Genomic DNA, 23908 nt, shown 5'->3' on the forward strand with positions numbered 1-23908 from the left:
ATGATTTATGCTTTCAAAGTTGGCCACAGGGGGTCACCATCTTGTAACTTTGTTATACATCTTTGTTTGACAAAGGCAATGCACATGCTCAGTGTGGTCTGGGCTGCTTAGGGATCGTCATAAACAAAGCTGCTTGTGTTCTGCATGGCTGGAAAGTAAGGCGGGGGCTCCCCCTGCTGTTCATAAGTTTGATTGTTTCCCTGCAGCAGTAAATGAAGGGAGAATGTCACTGCATACAGTCAGGTTTTTTTAAAAAACGGTACACATTTTTAATTTAAAGTATATTGGAGATAGGTTTCTTTTTCATTAAAGAAAGTAAAAATTGGATTTTACTTTTTTGCCTTTCCTTGTCCTTTAACATATAGTATGTCAACCTGTGGCCCCCCTATATCAGGAGCAGGATGTACGGGGGGTTGTAATACATCAACATCATGAGAGGTACATGTTATAAATGTCTGCTTTATGTCATTGATTAATAGTTCTACTAAGAAGTGTAGAATACTAATAAAGTGTAAAATTCCTAATTACTTGACAGTTCAGTCTTAAGCTAAAAGTATATTTTGCTTAAGCAATCTATTAATTGCTTATGTGATACTTACAATGAGTGTCTGGGTACATTCATAGCAAACGTGTTAAGGTACACATTTATGTAACAGTATGCTGGGAATTGTAGTTGAATACAAGGGGAGGCAACCTTTAATGCTCAAGTTGCCATGGAACAAATTCACAGCATCCCCTTGTAATTTCAATAAGCTGTCACTATGGCAGAAAAATTAGTGTTTAAAAAAAAAAGGAACTTTATCTTCAAATTGCTGTGTCCTTCAGTTATGATAGGCCAATGACTTCACAGACAGGAGGGTTTCAGATCCTAAAGGAAAAAGAGACAATAAACAAGCTACTTCTTTAGATGATATGCTTTAATAGGGACTTCCCACACCACAGCTTTATTAGGGTGGTTTAAAAAGAAAAGCTCTGTTACAAAGAATTCACTCTGATCTAAGGCAAATCAGTCTGAGCAAGAATTAGCTTGTTTGTCTACATGCACAGAACTCTCATCCAAGGTCTCGTTTGCCTTTTTTTTATCCCTTATAAGGAATAAAGATTTTAAAAATTGTTCAGGGTGCCAAGATTCTACTAATTAGATTAGGTGAACCCAAACTGAAATTTATAGACATAAGGATATGATGAATAACATGCTTGAAGAGGCTGAAAGAAAAACTACAGGGATCCCAGTTATGGATGGATAGGCCAACTTTTACCAATGAGTATATTTCATGTGTAATGACATTGTTTTCAGTCTAAGGATATTAAAAATATTGGGGGAATGTGATAAAAGTCGCAAAGAGCAAAACAAATAAGAATAAAAACTTGCATTTTACAATGTAATAATCTTTCTTAAACTTAAATAATGCAAGTGCATTGCGAATTTTAATTGCACATTGCCCACTTTTAAGAAGTGCTTGAAGGCGTTGTAATCTTTTGGAGCAAACATAACTTTTTCAGTAAGAAGTTTTAATACGTTCAACGCACACTAGCACAAACTATATAATTGAGAAACCTTCTTCCACTGTCGGGAAAAAGGTTTCTAAACAGTTGCCAGGTTCGTAAAAGCTATATTATATTTTCACAAAGGAAAATTTGTTCGCACAAAGGCATAACTTTTTGCATTCAGAATATTTTTCCTTTACTGACTTTTATTATATTCTCCCAAATTATCTTTAAATGCATGTCCTTAAAGATTGTGTCTGATTGGTCCTTTATTTATGATAGAGGACTGGAGCATGAGCTGACATAAGCAAATACCTCTATTCTCTCTAATCCAGATGTTGCGATGTTTGAATTTCTCTTTTCTTATTTGTGTTTATTCATTTATGGTGTAACTAGTCCTTTAATGCTTCATTCTGGGGTAGGGAATAGTTATGTTGTGACATTTTCATTGACCGCATATAAAAGTTTCATTGAATTAAAGGCCTATTTATCCAAACTTGAATTTATGTAATGTTCAGGGTTTGTTTGTTTTTTATTATGAATAAATTAGAAATTTTATTAAATTGGTTTGCTTATTTTAAAAAAAATATATAAAATTTTTTATATAGGTAAATGTTTTAGTGCTATATGAAACTGCAAAGTTACTATAGTCCAAATGTATCTCAATATTTTCTGAAAAAAACTCCGACCAAATCAGCATGGGTTTTTGCGACTTATTTATTAATACATTTTCCTGAAAATTAAAAAGAATTTGCGGGGAAAGAATCCAAAAAAAATGTGAAAATAGGAATTTTATGGAATTTCAACTCAAAGGATTTTTGCATGAAAACCTCAAAAACTTCGGATTATTGCATGAAACCCAGCGCAGATCAAAAAATCTTCGGGACTTCTCCCATTGACTTATATGCAACCGCGGCAGGTCTGAGATGCTAGATTTTCGGATTCTGACTTTTTCCATCCTCGGGGTATAATAAATTCCTGAAAAATTTGTGATTTTTTTTCACTAAAAATTCAGATTTTATACTAAAAAAAAAACAAATTTTTCAGGTTCTTGGCATTCTGAGTTTAGTAAATAACCCCCTAAGTGATGCTATATAGATGTAAAAAGTGTGTTATGCCACTAAGTGCTATGTCAAGGAAATCCACGTTATAAAACCTGTGATTGTGCAACTGTCTTTATTCTTTTCTGATCATTTTAAGAGAAAAGCTGTCACATAATCTGTTTGAGTAGTGGATTTCATAGTAATGTCTGATAAGTACTGTTAACTGTTCACCCTGAAAATATCTTGTTCATCTTTAAATAAACCTGGGAATTGACTTTTTTTTTATTAATGTGTGGTGTTCTTATATAAAGGAGCGCTAACCTGGTAAATGGCGCATACTATGGATCACAGATATCAATATGTGAGATTAAAGATATTCATTTCTATGGGCTTTTCAGAAGCATGTTTATCAATGGGTGAAAGGTGAAGTTCACCATTGTTGTGAGCTGTAATCTCACATTTTAATAAAGCTGCTCCTAAATATCTACTATGAACACTATGGCACCCTTAAGGGCAGAGACACACGTGGAGATTCAGGGTGATTAGTCGCCCGGCAACAAATCGCCTCTTCTTAGGGTGACTAATCTCCCCCAAATGACTTCCCTCCGGCTAGAATCTAAATCGCCGGCTGGATGGCACTCGAAACGTTTCGTTTTCCGAAGTCGCCCAAAATTGCATCATGAGGTAACTTTGGGCAACTTCGGAAAATGAATTTCTCTGAGTGCCATCCCAAAGTCCATCTGGGCTTTTAAGACTACGGGGCCGATTCACTAACTTCGAGTGAAGGATTCGAAGGTAAAAAAACTTCGAATTTCGAAGTTTTTTTTGGGCTACTTCGACCATCGAATGGGCTACTTCAACCTTCGACTACAACTTTGAATCGAAGGATTCAAACTAAAAATCGTTCGACTATTCGACCATTCGATAGTCGAAGTACTGTCTCTTTAAAAAAAACTTCGACCCCCTAGTTCGCCATCTAAAAGCTACCAAAGTCAATGTTAGCCTATGGGGAAGGTCCCCATAGGCTTGGCTTAACTTTTTTTGATCGAAGGATATTCCTTCGATCGTTGGATTTAAATCCTTCGAATCGTTCGTTTCGAAGGATTTTATCGTTCGATCGAAGGAATTATCCGATCGAACTATCTGCGCTAAATCCTTCGACTTCGATATTCGAAGTCGAAGGATTTTAATTCCTAGTCGAATATCGAGGGTTAATTAACCCTTGATATTCGACCCTTAGTGAATCGGCCCCTACATGTACTGTATCTAGGAAAACTAATAAACCTTCTCTTCCTCTCACCCTACTTAACCTTCATTTAGTTACCCCACAGTTTGGAGACCTCTGCCTCAGTGAGGTGTCCGGACCTGAGAACTTGTGCAAGCTGCCCGTTTTTATTACTGAGCCTTTCTCGTTGCTCGTCTGAGTCAGCATGTACTAAATATAAAACTTTCATAATCTGTTTGGCAGCTGCTCAGCTGTGAAAGTGGTAACTTGTATTCCTCCTGTGACCTGCTGAGTAATCTATACCTGCAGTGTATTCGGATATTAACATTTACATTTCATTTTGCTTTACCTGTTCCATTATTAAAACATCTCATGGCCTTCACCTCCTCTCCAGAGCTCTGTCTAATTTATACCAAGGCTCTGGTTCCTTCTTCTTCACCCAACTGGAGAAAGAGCAGAAAGAAAAGCAATAAGTAGCTAAATCTGGAACGGCCCAGTTATATATGTGCACATATTTACATAGTTATAAAATGTACACATTCACACACACTCAAATACAGGGTGGAGTTAGCAAAGAATTCCTCAAATGTATTTAGGAAAGATGGAGGCCCCCATTTCAGGGACGATATATAGTAACTGGAGGCCTGCAGGTTGGACATCCCAGATGTAAAATATATGTACCAAAAATCTTTGATAAACAATAATATGCACTGTTGACTCTTTTTGTATTCTCCCTTAAGCAACCTCTCTGATGCTGGAGGCCTGTGGCAAATTCCCCTTCTGCCCTACACTAAAACTGCCTATACACACCTACTAACACATAGCATAAGCATACATATCCAGAAATAAAGGGAAAGGAGCTGGAATCCCTTGTCACATTATAAACAGCAGTACACAGTTTGGTCTGTGGTAACTTGCTTGTGTTGCATTGTGTTTTGGTTTTTTTTTTATATTTAAATGTGGCTCACAGGTAAAACAATGTTGGAGACCCCTGAGCCAGAACTTGAAGGGAAGGGGAAATGCTTCTGACTATTAGGGTGCTCAGTATTTGAGTGTAGCAAGGAGGCAAAGTATCTGACATAGTAGATGCAATATTCTCAAGGAGAATGTCAGACTGCAAAGCTTTATTCTCATTGGACTGCACATGACACGTGTCCTTTTCTGAGAGATTATTGTGGTTCTCAAAATACCTTGCACATCACTACCTTGAAGAAATTGATTTCTTATACCCTTATACATCAGCTTTTATGAATCTGTCACTGCCTATGTTTGCCATAAGTATAGTGTTTCTCATGCTTTGATATGGTAACGTGATTTATTTGCAAATGCATCATGGCTGTCAAAACATCACATGTGTCACAGGTCTATGATACAATGAGGTGGGAGTGAGTGCCAAAAAGCTGCAGACTGACTTTGTAAATCTCTGCTATATCCTCTTAAAATGTCTCCTCCAAATGCTCCCTCAAGATCCAACTATTCCATGTCTATTTGACATAGTCTGGACTCTCCGAGTCAACATACAACAATGAATGAAATAACATCTATGTTAAGGCCCCCATACACGGGCCGATAAAAGATGACGATAGACCAAGTTGGTAGCATATTGGCCCATGTGTGGGACCATCCAACGGGTGTCCCTGATTGATATCTGGCCTTAAATCCTGTCAGATCACAGCCGCATCTGTTTGTTGATGCGCTCAAGCAATCCGACCGCCGTATTGCCTCCATTCTGATCTGATCACTCACTCACCCACCTCACACACATTGGGCTGATTGGGGAGAGATCTGCTCGTTTGGCGACATCGTCCTAACCTGCCTTCAGGTTGGACCTACCCCAGTACCACATTCTCAGAACAACTTCTTTTGAGGCTAATTCTACAATTTTTTGTTTTTTAATTTGTATCCAATCTCCAAAAGCGTGGGCTACTAGAGCCCACACTCCAGTTGGAGGTAACAGTAGTTTTTTTTTTTTTTTTTAAAGATTTACCCCCTGCCAGTGCTAGGAAACTTGCACTGGGAGCGTGTGGGAAGTTTTCAGCCGTTTTGCAAGGTGAAATGGGACAGATACCCTCAATGCTAATAGCAACAAATGAAATGTTTGCTTTCAAATGCATACCAGTTAATGGAACCTACAGAGGTTGATATAGCAATCAAGTTGTGGATCAAATATTGCACCTATTATTACATTACCTCCAAGCTCTTGCACATAGATCTCATTGTTAGGGATGTAGCGAACGTCGGAAAAAAAGTTCGCGAACATATTCGCGAACTTGCGCAAAAATGCGAGCGGTTCGCGAACGGTTCGCGAACCCCATAGACTTCAATTAGAAGGCGAACTTTAACATCTAAAAAAGACATTTCTGGCCAGAAAAATGATTTTAAAGTTGTTTAAAGGGTGCAACGACCTGGACAGTGGCATGCCAGAGGGGGATCAAGGGCAAAAATGTATCTGAAAAATCTGCCTGTGTGTGCTTGGAAGAGATAGTGTAGGGGGAGAGCTGTTAGTGATTTCAGGGACAGATGATAGTAAGTTTGCTGGCTAGTAATCTGCTTGATACTGCTCTGTATTGGAGGGACAGAAGTCTGCAGGGATTTGAGGGACATTTTAGCTTAGGTAGCTTTGCTGGCTAGTAATCTACTGTTCTCTTTAAACAACTGCCATACGTTGACCTTGTAGGCATTGTTTGCCCAGTTTTTTTGGACGCAGCCACTGAAGCACAGTTGCCAGAAAAAATATGCCATATAAATGCTGAAAATAGTAATTTTTCGCCATACGTTGACCTTGTAGACATTGTTTGCCCAGTTTTTTTGGTTGCAGCCACTGAAGCACAGTTGCCAGAAAAAATATGCCATATAAATGCTGAAAATAGTCATTTTTTGCCATACGTTGACCTTGTAGGCATTGTTTGCCCAGTTTTTTTGGTCGCAGCCACTGAAGCACAGTTGCCAGAAAAAATATGCCATATAAATGCTGAAAATAGTAATTTTTTGCCATATACGTTGAGTCAACGTATGGCAAAAAATGACTATTTTCAGCATTTATATGGCATATTTTTTCTGGCCTCTGTGCTTCAGTGGCTGCGGCCAAAAAAACTGGGCAAACAATGCCTAAAAGGTCAATTTATACACTAATACAGCGATGGATACGGATTACGTAAAATATATTATGGCTGCTTGAAAAAAGTCACTCCGGTGTTTTTTCTGGAGACGGTAATATTATGGATATTTAGACAGAATGTGAACAAGGTCACACAGCTAGATGGCAGTTGGTTGAATAACACACTGGGCAAAAAATGCCTACAGGGCAAATAATGCCTAAAAGGTCAACTTATACACTACTACAGCGGTAGTAAAATAAAAAAAGTAAAATAAAAAAAAATGAATATTAAAAAAAAAAATTAAAGTTGGTGCTGCTGAACTACTAGGAGCAGCAGATTAGCACACCAGTCCCACTCCCCAACACTGCTAGACTAATAGCACTGGGCTCTTATAGTAGTAGTAGTAGTAGTAGTAAAACAACAAAAAAATAAATAAAAGCAGTCCTTACAAGGACTACTGTTATTGCAGCAGTCAGCAGATGAGATCAGAAGCAGGACAGCTGCCCACTGCAGCTACATACAGAGCACTGCAGTAGAAGGTAGATTACTAGCCAGCAAAGCTACCTAAGCTTAAATGTCCCTCAAACCCCTGCAGACTTCTGTCCCTCCAATAACAGAGCAGTATCAAAACGATTACTAGCCAGCAAACTTTCAACTGTCCCTGAAATCACTAACAGGCAGCAGCTCTCTCCCTACACTATCTCTTCAGCACACACAGGCAGAGTGAAAAAACGCTGCAGGGCTTCGGTTTTTATAGGGAAGGGGAGTGGTCCAGGGGAGAGCTTCCTGATTGGCTGCCATGTACCTGCTGGTCTGGGGTGAGAGGGCAAAAAAAAGCGCCAACAATGGCGAACCCAAAATGGCGAACGTCGCGCGACGTTCGCGAACTTCCGGCGAGCGCGAACACCCGATGTTCGCGCGAACAAGTTCGCCGGCGAACAGTTCGCGCCATCTCTGCTCATTGTCTCATATAATCAAAACAACTACATGGACCGGCTGTACAATATGTTTTAAAGGAAACAATGGAACCTGTAATTGCTAGTCACTACTTGTCCAATACAAACAGAATCACTGTACCTTCTTACCTTATATCTGGGTTGAACAGGGTAAGCTTTATCACGTAGAGAGTTGCGTTGGTAATTCCCAGTCCAGTAAAGCCAATTAATGGAATCAACTGCAGAGATGAAATGCATTTTTAAACAATGGGTGTGATAACTGATTGCCTAAGTGTGCCTTGACAGCAGCTTTGCATACAACATTGTACCATACTATAGGAAAGTCCTAAATTGCTGTAGCACACTGATCCATTTTTATGAGTGCAAAAGGTGAATTTATTGGCTCTTAATGTAGACATCAATTCATAGCAAGGTTTCAGGCCACACTGGGCCTGAAATCAAGGCTTGATAAAGGGCCTGATGTGGCCGAAAACTTTGCTATGAATTGATGTCTACCTTTAGAGCCAATGAAAAAAATCATTTTCCCATTCAGAGATCAGGCTCACCTAGCCTTGGAAGCTTTTGATTTTAGAATGGTTTTTAAACACTTTTCACTTTGCAGATGTCATGTGTGCATACCAACCCTCATCCTGAACTCCCAGGGCTCTTTTATTTCCTGCACTACTGCAGTAATAAACCCTGCTGTGCACCTTAAAGGTACCTGAATAAAGGGGAAATATATCTGTCGTCCAGGAACCACCTGTCACACCACCACTTTCCATTAAGCTACATATATATATATATATATATATATATATATAGAGAGAGAGAGAGAGAAATACAGTCAAGTTTTTTGTATGTGTAGCAAGTAAATAATTGTTATAAATAGAATGGATCGGTATCTGTCCCTGGAACAAGACCATATAGACTCAAGTATTAGGGTAAGACTTGAGGGCGTTTAATCTAAAGGTGAAAAGAGAGCTAACCACAGTTCACTAGAGGGCAATTGCATGGCTCTCTATTAATTTTTTATAGGATTTGTAGCACTATATTTTGACAAGGGTGAAAATAGGGCAAACTCTACCCTTTGATAATTATGCCCCTAAAAACCATATACATGTGAATAGAGAGCTGCAGATTTTATATGTGGTGAACAGTGGTGTGAGGTCCCTGAAGGTTCAGCATGAAGGTCATTTCTTAATCCTCTTGGTTACCTGACTAGGATAACTAATATAAAAATATTTTCCTATTTCAAAAAACTATAATATAAGGTACGTCATGATCTTCTGATATGACAGCACTGTACGATTGTAGATGTAGGCAAATAGATACTATTTAGATACAAAATAAAATGTGAAAGCAGCAGATATGACCTTTTTAATGACCTTGCTACTGTGGGCAAGCGGATGTTACTTTATACTTACATTATTCAGTGCCATTGTGAAACTTACTGGCTAAGAGTTGTTGAAGCATCAAGTTAAACAAAACCTTTTGCCCTCGGGCATGTGGGCACCCTGCTTTCCTTTCCTTTGATGCAGGTGTCTGTACAGTCTGGATCCATTTGGGAAGGATTTAATGCTTTATATTTTCAGCCTTATCAGGGCAGGATTTATACAGAAGAAGCAAAAAGCTCACAAAAATGCTGTTCCACTAAAAATTCAGTTAAGTTTGAATGGAACTGCTATTAAAGCTGAAGTTCTTTCTAAATGAAAGAGACATTTGTGAGCCTCACAAAAAGCTTTGTAAAACAGTTTATTCCTTCATGTTGAAGCACTCGCTGGCTCCTGTTTGAGTAGACGGAGAAAGTGAAGAATGCCAAAGAATAGCTTGTCTCCCAGAAATACAAAACAGGCCAGAGAGCAGATTTCATATACATTTATTTCTCTTTTAGGCTGGACAATAGATATTGTCATTTAAAAAGTGTTCAATTTCTATTAACCCATTTCATTATTTTTGGTCAATGGCACCTTAAGCTGTTATCAGGAGCTTGGAGTGCTGCTTTTTATGTAGACCAGAGCACCCAAAATTGCCCTCATAGTCTTCCTTCTGAAACTAGGTAGCGCTTGTCAAGCCATCATTGTCTGGTAATGTTTATCAACTCCTTATCTCATGTTATAGGGAATAATGTTGTAAAATATAAGGATATTAAACATCATGCCCATACAAAGGCTTATATATAAGGTCATGACACTCCAATGCAACATATAGAATCCTCATAATTTATCACAATTGGTACATTACTGTTTATACAACACACAGCTCAAGCCTTCTTTAAAAACATGTTACTCTCTTTAATAACATTTACTGGTTATTTCAAGCTTGTTTATGGGTTAGGCTACCTCAGAGCAGCCAAGTTTTTAAAGACTAGAAAAGCATAAGAAGAATAATGGTCCCAGAAATACAGAACAGGACGAGGAGCAGATTTCATATACATTTGGTTCTCTTTTGGACTGAACACTGGATATTGTCATTTGAAAATGTCCACTTTCTATTAGCCCATTTCATTATCTCCAGGTAACGGCACAAGCTGTCATCTGGAGTTCATTTTGAGGTAGATCCAAACGTAGGGCCAGAGCACCCAAAACCTGAAACTTAGTAATACTTGGCAGGCCATCACTGCCTGGTAATGTTTTCCAAATCCTTTGGCCATATTATATTAAATAATGTACCTTCTATTGGAAAACATAAGAATATTAGAGGTCATGCCCATGTAAAGGCTTATACAGGGCATGGCATGCCAATGTGACATCTAGTAAGCTCATATTTTATCACAATTGGTACGTTACTTTTTTTATACTACACACAGTTCAAGCACTCTTTCTAGCAGAACTATTGCGAAAATTAAAATGTATTATATACAGAAATAAGTATATAAAATAAGGTTTTTTTAAATATAATCAATTAAAAGTTCTGTACTGTTTCATTCTAAAATAATCAAGTTTATATTCACTATCCCTCTCTCAGCATCTGTTTCTCTTCATTCTCTCTTCATGCAGGAGTTGGATGTCAGATATTCATTGTCAGTTGAATCCAATATTTCTTATAGGGGGGTTCCTTTTGCTTAGAAGATGTATTATTACTCTATTAAAATCACCAGAAATCCTGTCTCTTTACATGCAGAATTTGTGCATAAGGCAGTTGTTTTTTTAGATTTTGTTTGTACTGGAATCAGTTATTTGAGTGAGTTACAATACATAGACATAGACAGCAGTAATGTAGGTCTCCATAGCATCTTGCAACTCCCAATGTTGAATTTGGTAGATGAACTGTATTTCTTGGTTAGTGATGCCCATGCTTAATGATAAGATTGTTTTCATTTCTTATTGCATTTCTTACTACATAATGTAAAATGCTTATTTTTGAGGATGTGTGGCATGTCACTGCATTTATATGCCCTGCTGTAAATTCTAGCAATAGAAAACTAAAAGGAGCAAAATAAGTGGTGCCAGGGAGACCAATGAAATGCCCATAGGGAGGGCTATTTATAGAATTATAATAAAAGATGACAACTATAATTCTCTGACTTTTCCCTTTCTTTTTATATTTGCACTGAATTTGTATAAAAAAAAAAACAACCAGATGTTATGCATTCTCCTGGCTTAGGCTGGAATATATTATATTGTCTTAATAAAAAATATTCCATTACTGTCCTCATATGTCAACAGTTTCCAAGCAACTCTCCAGCATCTAAACACAGAGTTTCACTTCTGAGAATATGTTAAATAAAGGCCTGGTGAACACAATATCAAGGGCAAGGATGGAGTACCTGTAAATAAATAGCTGTGTCTCTCTGTCGTCATATCACCTAGTCAGTATGACAGAATCTAATCATGTGAAAGCAACCAAATGTCAGATATATGTATACTATTTCAACTGAACTGGATCTGTATCCTCCACCAGTATCCTGGGTGCCCTGTAGCTATATCTGATGATCACCCCTGCAGAAGAATCTGAATGCAAGTCACAAAGTATAAACTTGCAAAAGAGAGTTCTATGGGTTTATAAATTGTGATCTTTCTTAGTAGCCTGTTGCTTGCTATTGGGTGGGAGCAGCTTATTATACCAAAGGTATAGCAGACAAAGAAGTAATGGAAGCACCACAGTTATTCACTAATAGTAATTCACTATTGAAAGTTCTGGAGTATCAAAGCCTCTTTCAGAAAATTCAAGTCTTCGATTGGTCTGAACATTCAAACATTACAATTTTGCCACTTCTTCAGGGATAATTTTTTGTTTTGGAATAAAACCCCTTTTTAAAAAAAAAAAAAAAAAAAAAAAAGCTGCAGATATGTGCACACCAGAAATCTAGTTATCTTAGTGGCCAATGGGATTTAGTGCTGATAGATTTTAATTAATTGCATTTCTTGCAACTGCAAATAATCCTTGGGAGAAAGGGGTCCTGAAAGGCCTCAGGAAGAACATTTATTATACAGGTATGGGATCCGCTATCTAGAAAGCTCTGAAGTATGGGAAGGCCCACAGACTCCAAATTAATCAAATAATTCAAAATTGTAATTAGTTTAGTAGACCTAAGGTATGAGATCTAAATTACAAACCTGAAGGGGGCTCAGGCCATTCCAAACATTATAATCAGCATTGTACCTTCAGGCATGAAACATTCTCTTAACATCCGCCAAATCAAGACTCAAACATCAGTTTGTCAGATGGTGGCGCCCCGACTCCAGTGTCCCTTCTGCATTTGGCAATAGCATAGCTGTGCACAATGTTCTTGTAAGAACATTCTGTTCCATTTTTATGGCAGGCACATTTGTGATAGGATTTTGGAAAGTACAACTGAATTGTAGGAAAACATGGCTGGCTACAATGATTTTAGCACATTTTTGTGACAAAGCATTTTATTCATATTTAATTCAAGTAGTAAATACATAATAAGTATTAATATAATACAAATGTAATGTGAGTGAGAATGTGTATTATAGATGTCATGTCAGCTGAGTGTAAGAGTTATTTATGATTTTAGGAATGGCTACAATGATAACAGGTGCAGGTAGCTATTACACAAAGTGCTCGGGGCCTGGGGGTTTCCAGCAAATGGATCTTTCTATAATTTGGATCACCATATCTTAAATATTCTAAAATAATTTAACAACAAATAAACCCAGTAGGATTGTTTGCCACCAATAAGGGCAAAGTGACTAACGCTAGCGAAAATTCGCCAGCGTGACGTCATTTCGTTACTTCGCTGATTTACTAACGGTCGATGGTGTAACTTCGCTAGCGAAGGAGATAGACTAGTGGCACTTCACTCCCTTATGCCTGGCGAAGTTTCGCTCTGGCGAATGGCAAACTACACAAATTCACTAAGATGCAGATTTTACTGAACGTTACCTCTTGCGACAGACTTGCCTTCGCCACCTCAGACCAGGCAAAGTGCAAAAGAGTAGATAGGACTTCCTCAAAAATTATATACACTGGGCTCATGTGTAGGGCAATATAACAACTTTTTTTTCCTTTTATTACGGTTTCCCGGGCTTGTGTAGTGTAGTGGCTGCAACATATAAGTCCATTAAACTTTAACTTCCCGCCATATGCAAATTAGGCAACGCTAACGCAACTTTGCTTCACATGCCGCAGTAACGCTAGCGCAACTTCGCCAGCGTTCGGCCCCCCAGATTTGAGTGAATTGGCGTTGTCCTGGCGAATCTACGCCTGACGAAGTGTTGCGATGTGTGCAGGTTAGTAAATTTGCCCCATACTGTATCTCATAGCTAATTGGTATGTTATATGAAAACATCTGCAAGGATGCCGAATCCTATAGAAAAGGACAGGGATGTAGAATAATTGTCAAATGGTGCATATAATGGCTTATTGTGTGCTAATATGGCAGCCATGGGCTGATGGAGCTTTGGGTTAGTGCCACGGAGAGATGCGCTGTCCAGGGTGCTTGTATTCATCTAGGTTCTCTAATATGCACTTTTCATACTACATTCTAGTGAAATTGTCATGTTTAGTTTCCCGTTATCTTCAATGTTTTATTGGGTTCTACATAAACAAGCAAGATGTAACAGTGATCCATTGAAGGACTATAAGATAAACATACAGTTTAGAGTGTAAAGGTGGCCATAGACACACAGATCCGATCGTACGAATCGAGGATCCGTACGATTTTCGGATCGTGTGTGGCGACATCTTTCGCTTGGTCGATCGGTTAGGTTTGATTTTGACCCGACCGATCCCGCCGTAGCCCATGGCACATCGTAATCTGATCGTTCGGCCATACGGCCGAACAATCAGATTACCCCCAATATAGCCATGCCTGTTAATGGCATATCGGGGAAAGATCTGCTAGTTTGGCAACATCGCCAAACGAGCTGATCTTTGCATCTATGGCCAACTTTAGGTGTCCTAGAAGAATGATAATTAGACATTTGATGAGGCAGAATTCACCTAAGCTGTTAATAGAGCTAAGTAAGAAAACTAAAGTAATTCCCTTCATCTTATCTACAATATTCAGTGTAATGGCACAATGAGAGCCAGAATGGTCCAGCCACAGGGATAACTTTTGCTGTGCAATTAATAGGTGCCTTTTAAAGGGGACCTGTCACCCAGACACAAAAATCTGTATAATAAAAGTCCTTTTCAAATTAAACATGAAATCCAATTTCTATTTTTTATTAAAGCATTCATAGCTGTTGTAAGCTCATTTAAAAATCTCTGCTGTCAATCAAATATTGTCTGCCACGCCTCTATGCCCCGGGCATTTTAATTGTGTAGCCAGGGCATGGGGATGGACATCAGGTCTTGCACAAACAAGATTCTTGAGGCTTGCCTTAATAACAGTGTGTACATAATGGCTGCTGCCTGCTTGCTATAATTTGTATATCCCAGACTGAAGGAAGCAAGATTAAAATAATTTATATAGTGTAATTAAAGTTCATTTTGCTTGATTAATGTGATAAAATAGTATTTTGAATAATGTTTTTGGGTGACGGGTCCCCTTTAAGGGCTATTCCACACGGGGAGATAGCCACGCGTTTGCGGTCGCGGCAACAAAGCGCTGCGCCAGTCGCCGCGACCGGCGCAGGCGACAGTTTTGTATGGGCGCCTATGTAAAAACGCCTGTGCTAACCACACGAGGCGATGCGCTTTTCAACAGTCGCCTGAAAAAGCCTGGCGAGGCATTTTCAGGCGACTGTTGAAAAGCGCATCGCCTCGTGTGGTTAGCACAGGCGTTTTTACATAGGCGCCCATACAAAACTGTCGCCTGCGCCGGTCGCGGCGACTGGCGCGGCGCTTTGTCGCCGCGACCGCAAACGCGTGGCTATCTCCCCGTGTGGACTAGCCCTAAGAAGGTACATGCCAAAATAAACACCTGGTAAATATCTGTGTACATTGTTCTGATGATACTACTTAAACTGCTTTCCTTTTACTGGGTGTTATTTAGTGATGTGATGTGCACATTTTCCTATGTCTAAAACTTTTTTTTAAACCAATCTCAAAGGATTACTAATCCTTTTGAAAATCTATTATTTCTCTTTGTATAATTCTGATGTCTGTATCTTGTCTGTTCTTGTTAGCTATATGAATTTTAACAATACCACACCCGTCAAAGCATTTACTTGACATTACCCAGAGAAAGGATGCATATCTTTACTTGAATAGATTTAAAGTAGAACATTGTCATAACTGAAACATATTTTTATGCTGAGGTTTATCTATTAAAGTAGTGCTCCTCTGATAATAGAGCACAGTCCTACGATACATGTCTGTAAGCCAGCCTGTCATGGGTGGGAGTTTAATGAAGGCTTGGGAAGGCAGTTGGCTCTGCATTTCTGGGATGTTATACATAAAATGACCACTGTATTTTTCCTGTTGTGTTCAGAAATGTGTAAACATGGCACCATTATTATAGATTCACCAAATCGAATATTTTGGGATCTGGACAAATTCAGAATCCTTCAATGTGTATTTGGCCGAATATGGAACTGAATCCAATCCCTAATTTACATATTCAAATTAGGGCAAGGAAGGGTTAAACCGTAGCAAAAAATTTTTGAATTCCTTGTCTGTGTGACAAAAAGTCACATGATTTTTAGGATTCGGACTCGCCCGAATCCAAATCCTGCTGAATCCTGGCTGAATCGCGAACTGACTCCTGGATTTATTTTCAGCATACTGCCATTTATACAGGGTCGGACTTGACGATTGGAGGCCCAAACCTCTGGGGCCCCTGCAGTGTGGGTGACTCACATGCGCGATGGCGAACACACCACGCTCATGCATGAACGCTGGCGTGCATGTGCGAATGCTGGCGTGTATGCGCACATGCTTGGACACCGCTGCGCCGGGCCGAAATTTTTTTTTTATGGGACCAGCTGAACGGGGAGTGGGTCTGGGCCATCGAGGGCCCACCATTTTTTTTCCTGGTGTCCCAACGGCCCGGTCTGACCTTGCATTTATATGTATGTATATGTCATGTTGCTTGCCTTTGCTGTTCTTTATAGACAAGGATAAAACTGCAAAAACTTCATGTGCAGAATACTTTAGTGGAATCCCCCATTCACCATACCCTGCATTATATATAATAAATAGAAATAACATATTAAGAACCTCTATACTAAGAACAAAACCATCAGAAATTAATAGCAAAGCAAAAGTAAGAGTAACCATTCCATTTTATAATTATTATAAATATTATAATTATTGGGGCACCCTGCCATCCCTATGACCCATGTCCTCAGATTTAGGGGGTTTGGTGCTGTTAAGTGGCATGACAGGACCAGTCCATACATTGTTATAAGTGATTTACACAACAATATCCGATAGGAATTCTTGTTGGCCACAGCTTTATACAAATACTAGCAGTCAACAGAAGTAGTAAAAGTTAATGAACTAACTATGTAGCACTATAACCTAAAAAGAAGCAATCTGGTCCTGCCAGCAACTACAAGGAGTATATTTTTGTATAACCTTACAAAGTCCATCAGTTGCCCAAAAATGTAGCTAAAGTGGTATGCTGAGTAGCCTGCTTTCATTAATCAATAGCAATTTCCTTCCAGGGACTCCATCCCATATAGAGATCTTACCAAATGTCACCCTTTGTTGCCAGGGACCTACCACTCTCCTCTTTTGTGGCAAGCCTTGCAAATGCTTATTATACATGAGGGAAAGAAGTGCTTCCCTGTGAGGATTTTTTTTTTAGATTTACCTATACTAGATACTCCCTATGAGGATGAAAACATGGTAAGCTGCACCCCTCATGTTACCAAACCTCTCTTACATAGTTACATAGTTAAATTGGGTTGACAAAAGTTCATTAAATTCAACCCCTTCACGTGAATCCCAGTGCACATATACTTACCTATCTGTACACTAACATCTATAAACTATATATCTATCTATATACTAACTGTAGATTTTAGTATCACAATAGCCTTGAATATTATGCCTGTCCAAGAAATCACCCAAGCCCCTCTTAAAGGCATTAACAGAATCAGCCATCACAACATCACCCGGCAGTGCATTCCACAACCTCACTGTCCTCACTGTGAAGAACCCCCTACATTGCTTCAAATGAAAGTTCTTCTAGTCTGAAGGGGTGGCCTCTGGTACGGTGATCCTCTTCATGGGTAAAAAGGTCACCTGCTATTTGTCTATAATGTCCTCTAATGTACTTGTAAAGTGTAATCATGTCCCCTCACAAGCGCCTTTTCTTCAGAGAAGACAATTTCAACCTTGACAGTCTCCCCTCATAATTTAAGTCTTCCATCCCTGTAACCAGTTTAGTTGCACTTAGTCTCTGCACTCTCTCCAGCTCATTTATATTCCTCTTAAGGACTGAAGCCCAAAACTGCACTGTGTAATTAAGGTGAAGCCTTACAAGGGACCCAAAGGCAATATCATGTTATAGTATCATTTTATTATTTGTAACAGAAAGGAATATATGACATATGTTTATATAATGTCCCTTCATTGTAAATAAGTGTAATAAAAATAGACATAAAGCAACTTAACATTCATTGAATATCTACCCTACAATCTACCACCGCCTGTTCCAGCACGGAATGGGTCAACCTTTTGCTTTCTTTCGTTGCTAATAAGAGTTTTCTTTCCCCATCTCTCAGAATAATGGTTTTTGTTGCTGTCACCAGCACTGCTTTGCCTGGACTTATCCCAGGGGAAAGAAAGCTTTGCCCTCAATCGGATATTGAACACAAACACTTGACCTTAAGTAAGCTGAAGTCCCTGGCAGACTTTGTACGGCTACTGATTGTCTCATTTATAATGGACCAATTGCACTCAGTAAAGCCCCCCTCACACACATTCACAATCGCTCTGGAAATAATAACAATAAATAGGCAGGGTATTTGGGAGCTCCGAATTGGCAGAATTGTAATTAATTTTCCAAGTTAAACTTTTAAAAGTACACGGCTTCAGCCGCATACAGATGCACAGAACCTGCCAAGAGGGACTGCCCAGTAACTGATCGTAAGAGCAAATCTGGGTTCCTTTTGAAAATCTAGGAAAAAGTGCGGCCAGAATTAACAAGTTGATCATTCCCCTTTAAACCAGGACATTCTCAATGAGTAAATGGCAATAAGTTCAGACTTTATTAGTTTCCGCACAGCCCATGCTGTATTAAATGCCAACTAGCCTTTCAGAATATTGATTTTATATGTGAACTGTTTGGGATAAGTTGTATGCAAGAAATACTGATGTTTGATTTGATGCCAGTTGTCTTAATAATCTGAAATCACTTGAGGAAACCTGTTCTGATGTGTCATTTACATTTGAGGGGTGACATCAGGGAGGCAGGCGGAGGGACAGCAAAAGAGTCAGAAGGCATCAAGGCTTATACTTATTGCTTGCTGGTTAACTGGAGTGATTGGATGATGCTCAGTTTGCCAATATGTCTATGAGCCTGTAGAATATCCTACGCTCAGTTATGTGCTTGACCCAATAGAGGATCAATAACTTTTGGAAAGCTAGGATGATGACATACTTTAATCGTGTCTGTTTTATCCATAAATCTATAGGTATGGGACCTGTTATACAGAATGCTCAGGGCCTGGGGTTTTACGGATAATGGATGTTTCTGTAATTTGGATTTTCATACCTTAAATCTACTGGAAAATTATATCAACATTAAATAAACACAATAGGCTGGTTTTGCTTCCAATAAGGATTAATTATATCTTAAAGGACAAGGAAAGTCTAAAATAGAATAAGGCTAGAAATGCTGTATTTTGTATACTAAACATAAGCATGAACTTACTGCACCACAAAGCCTAATCAAACAAATGATTTATGCTTGGCCACAGGGGGCTGTCATCTTGTAATTTTGTTAAACATCTTTGCCTGACCCTGCACATGCTCAGTGTGGTCTGGGCTGCTTAGGGATCATCATAAACAAAGCTGCTTGAAGTCTGCATGGCTGGTAAGTAAGGCGGGGGCCCCCCCTGCTGTTCATAAGTATGATTGTTTCCCTGCTCAGAAGTTAGGGACCATCTGACAATTCCTATCCACAGCAGTAAATGAAGGGAGAATTTCACTGCATACAGTCAGGTTTCTTATAAAAACGGTACACATTTTTTAATTAAAGTATATTGGAGATAGGTTTCTTTTTCATTAAAGAAAGTAAAAATGGGATTTTATTTTTTTGCCTTGCCTTGTCCTTTAATTTGGATCCAGTACAAGGTACTGTTTTATTATTACAGAGAAAAAGGAAAACATTTTTAAAAATGTGGATTATGTGGATAAAACGGAGTCTATGGGAGCTGGCCTTTCTGTAATTTGGAGCTTTCTGTATAATGGGATAATGGATCCCATACCTGTACTATAAACCAATCACTCATGAAACACACGTTTGATCAAGCAAACAATGATCCGCCATACACAGATAGTTACTTTTAAGTGTCTTTTCCATAGCTGTGATCTTAACTGGAGCTTGAATGTCCTACCATATTGCTGCAAAGAGCTAATCCTGTGTTGAAACCCTTCAGCCGCAGCTTACTTGTTCTTCTCATAGGCCATTTAGATCAAACATTTTGAGTTCAGTGGGAGGCAAGAGAGTTTTAATAAGAGGCTGTATAAATTTGATGTGCAATACGTTTGGGGAATTCATATGGTCTCAGTGGAAAACAAATCACAGTACAGCTAAAGAAGGATGTCCAGTGGGAAAAGAGGGCCTGGGAAGATATATTATTTGTCTCCTGGGTGGGCTCAGATTTTAGACCTTTGAACCCATGGTGTTAGACAGAAGCATTCCCAAGCTGGAGCAAACATGTAGATCAAAAATTGTTTGGCACTTTATTAAATGACCAAAATAGCCAAAGGGGAGGATTTCTTTTAATACAATGAGAAAATTACCTTGTAACCCTTGAAAGCTAAAATATTGGAAGCCTCACTATTGGGGCACAATTGCAGGGGATTCACTGATAACTGTTATAAGCACCGGAATGTAGTAATGTTTACATAAAACTCATGAGTAGTCGCTATGGATTACAGGACTTAGGCAGCCTTTGTCTGTTTACCCAAGTACCCAAGATTCGAAGGATTTAAATCCAACGATCGAAGGAATATCCTTCGATCAAAAAAACTTAGGCAAGCCTATGGGGACCTTCCCCATAGGCTAACATTGACTTCGGTAGCTTTTATCTGCCGAACTAGGGGGTCGAAGTTTTTTTTAAAGAGACAGTACTTTGACTATCGAATGGTCGAATAGTCGAACGATTTTTACTTCGAATCCTTCGATTCGAAGTCGTAGTCGAAGGTCGAACTAGCCCATTCGATGGTCGAAGTAGCCCAAAAAACACTTCGAAATTCTAAGTTTTTTTACTTCGAATCCTTCACTCGAAGTTAATGAATCGGCCCCTAAGTCATAGGCCTATGACTAAGGGGCACATTTACTTAGCTCGAGTGAAGTATTAGAATGAAAAATACTTCGAATTTCAAAGTATTTTTTTGGATACTTCTACCATCGAATTGGCTACTTTTCGTTTCGAACTAAAAATCGTTCGACTATTCGATAGTCGAAGTACTGTCTCTTTAATATAAACTTCGACCACCTACTTCGCCAACCAGAAACCTACCGAGCACCAATGTTAGCCTATGGGTAAGGTCCCCATAGGCTTTCCTAGCAATTTCTGATCAAACAAAAATCGTTCGATCGATGGATTAAAATCCTTCGTATCGTTCGAATTGCGGTAAATCCTTCGATATTCGAAGTCGAAGGATTTAACTTCGATGGTCGAATATCGAGGGTTAATTAACCCTCGATATTCGACCAATAGTAAATGTGCCCCTAAGTGTTTGTAAACCCGAATTCTAAACATTCTGGGGCCGATTCACAAAGGGTCGAATATTGAGGGTTAATTAACCCTCGATATTCGACTGGGAATTAAAATCCCTCGACTTCGAATATCGAAGTCGAAGGATTTTAGCGCAAATAGTGCGATTGAACGATCGAAGGATTATTCCTTTGATTGAACGATAAAATCCTTCGAATCGAACGATTCGAAGGATTTTAATCCAACGATCGAAGGAATATCCTTCAATCAAAAAAATTTAGGAAAGTCTATGGGGACCTTCCCCATAGGCTAACATTGCGTTCGGAAGCTTTTAGATGGCGAACTAGGGGGTCGAAGTTTTTTCTTAAAGAGACAGTACTTCGACTATCGATTGGTCGAATAGTCGAACGATTTTTAGTTTGAATCCTTCGATTCGAAGTCGAAGGTCGTAGTAGCCCATTCGATGGTCGAAGTAGCCCAAAAAACACTTCGAATTTCGAAGTTTTTTACCTTCGAATCCTTCACTCGAAGTTAGTGAATCGGCCCCTCTATGTTATACATGCTGAGAAGGTTAAATCTATATGTAAAACAATAAATTATGTATTTTCTCCTTATTGCTTTGAAATCCTTATATTAAATGTAATAAGATAATGAGATGATGAGATAATGAGATAATGTAAATCCAGTGACAACAGTGCAAACATCATGATGATTAGCAGCACATCTAAGCACAAATAGTGGATAGGTTACAGGGAAGTGGGGCTTTCTACTTTGGGAGGAAAGGAATAATGGAAGGAATTATTTAGGGAAAACATTTATACCGAAAGTAACAAGGCGTAAGATTAATTTTTTTTTCAGTTGTGTAATGACCATTCCTTTTAAATTGGATTGTCAGTACTGATACAGAATACTACCCATTAGGAGAGAGTGGGAAATGCTGGAAATGCGGTTGGATTTATCAAAGTTTAAATAGGGAATCCAGCAATGTATAGCCATTTGGTCTGAACCTATCCTTTTTGTCTATTGATCATCGGAGTTCCCTGCAGCCATCTTCTGGGTCTTCGTGTCTTCCGGTGCTTCAACAATTACGTCCATTTTGGAGCACGTGCAGTTGTCGCAAACCGTTAAATTGCTCCAACTGCGCATGCACCGATTCACCGGTCTCTGTCTCAGCTTACCGAAGACCCGGAAGATGGCTGCGTGGAACTCCGAAGCCTGAATCTGTGCCAAGGGGTAAGTAAAAAGTTAGGGGCATTTCCCCGGGGGTGGCAGTTAGGCTGGGGGGAGGAGGGAGGGGTCAACGTGGGGTGGGGGGCTAAAGGGTTGAATTCTCCTTTAAGGGGTGATATGATTATTGTGCATTAGTATATAAGGGGATCATATAATAATCTCTCTAATGTTTTATTTACCAGCTGGCACAAAGTAATCCACTCTGATTAGAATAAAGGAGGTTCCGGTTAAATATTTGCAAGGGATTTAATACCCCTTATATTATATACAGGTATGGGACCTGTTATACAGAATACTAGGGACCTGGGGCTTTCCTGTAATGCATGTTTCTGTAGTTTGATAAACTCAATTGGCTGTTTTTGCTTCCAATAAGGATTAATTATATATTGGTTTGAATCAAGTATAAGGTACTCTTTTATTATTACAGAGAAAAGGGAAATAATTTTTAAAAAATTGGGATCATCTGATTACAATGAAGTCTATGGGAGATGGCCTTTCCTTAAGTTGGAGCTTTCTGGATAATGGGTTTCCAGATACCTCTTCCCATACCTGTATTTTGTAATATGATGTGTGATTGTAAGGGGAATAAATGCTACCTAAATAATATCTATCTATTGTCTATCTATCTGTCTGTCTGTATGTCTATCTGTCTATATATCTATATTATAATAGCATATATTCAACATATTTCATTAGCTTCTAAATGGGATCTTCTGCCAGACGACATACAGTTAGTTACAGCTGCTGCTCCTTGTTAATGTTCTGAAGGCTTCCATGTCATGTTACGTCTGGAGCTGGTACACAGTCTGGCAGATACTCTACCACCTTCAGTAGGCTGCTTTAAAAAACATATACTACTGCTGTGGGAAACTTAAAAGTAGGTATTCTTTCCCTGCTCTTATTGATGACTTATGACAGACGAGAGTGGTACTTACTCCAGGATGTTTCTTCACCTGCCTTGATATTGATGACAGTATCCACCACATCTTGTCCCCAATGACTTTCTGTCCCGTTGGCTTTTTTCTGCTGGATGCAACAGGTTACTGTTTTTGCTCCTACAGTACTTAATAGCCAGGGACCAAAGGAGGAGGGGATAAGGGAGCAGGAGGTGGGTGTAAACAGGATATTTCAGCCAGCCTTGACCCTTTTTTCCATTTAACTATTAACACAATTTGTGTAATAAGGCTGCAGGGAATTTAATTAGATTACACATAGACTGTCTTTAGTTCGTAACCCATGCCTGCCTTCCTTTTAATTAATTCTTTATCTCTAAATTGAATTCTTCATCTGTATATCATGTGACAGAAATGCATGATAAAAGTTTTCATATTTGAGAAAACTTGGAGCTATGGCTTCCGGAGTAGAAATTAATATGCAGAACAAAATGTATATTTCTACCTCTTACAGAGTTTATTTAAGAACTATAAAACAATGCACAGGTCATTTGCCAGGTATTTCAACTACAATACAGTGTTTTCACCAAAATTCTAGTGGTATTTTAGACGCCTGCTTAGTATGGTGCTCTGCAACTTGCACACAGTCTAGCAATGTGAATGCTAAGTTGCTTCTGCCTTAATAAATCACTTGCATTATCTATAAGTAACTATAGTTCTAGCAATTGGTGGGCATAATTTAACAA

The 23908-nt window shown here is 38.9% G+C and overlaps 1 long non-coding RNA gene across 1 annotated transcript; it reads right to left on the bottom strand.

Annotated features, from left to right (window-relative positions):
- Positions 1–762: 762 nt before the first annotated feature.
- Positions 763–23315, bottom strand: LOC121400684. Its single transcript, XR_005965910.1, has 4 exons — positions 23205–23315; positions 7940–8028; positions 4106–4199; positions 763–868 (listed from the first exon to the last, which is right to left on the bottom strand). It is a non-coding gene; the product is annotated as an uncharacterized LOC121400684 (long non-coding RNA).
- Positions 23316–23908: the final 593 nt, after the last annotated feature.

Source organism: Xenopus laevis, chromosome 2S (assembly GCF_017654675.1).
Source record: "Xenopus laevis strain J_2021 chromosome 2S, Xenopus_laevis_v10.1, whole genome shotgun sequence".
NCBI classification, from domain to species: Eukaryota; Metazoa; Chordata; class Amphibia; order Anura; family Pipidae; genus Xenopus; species Xenopus laevis.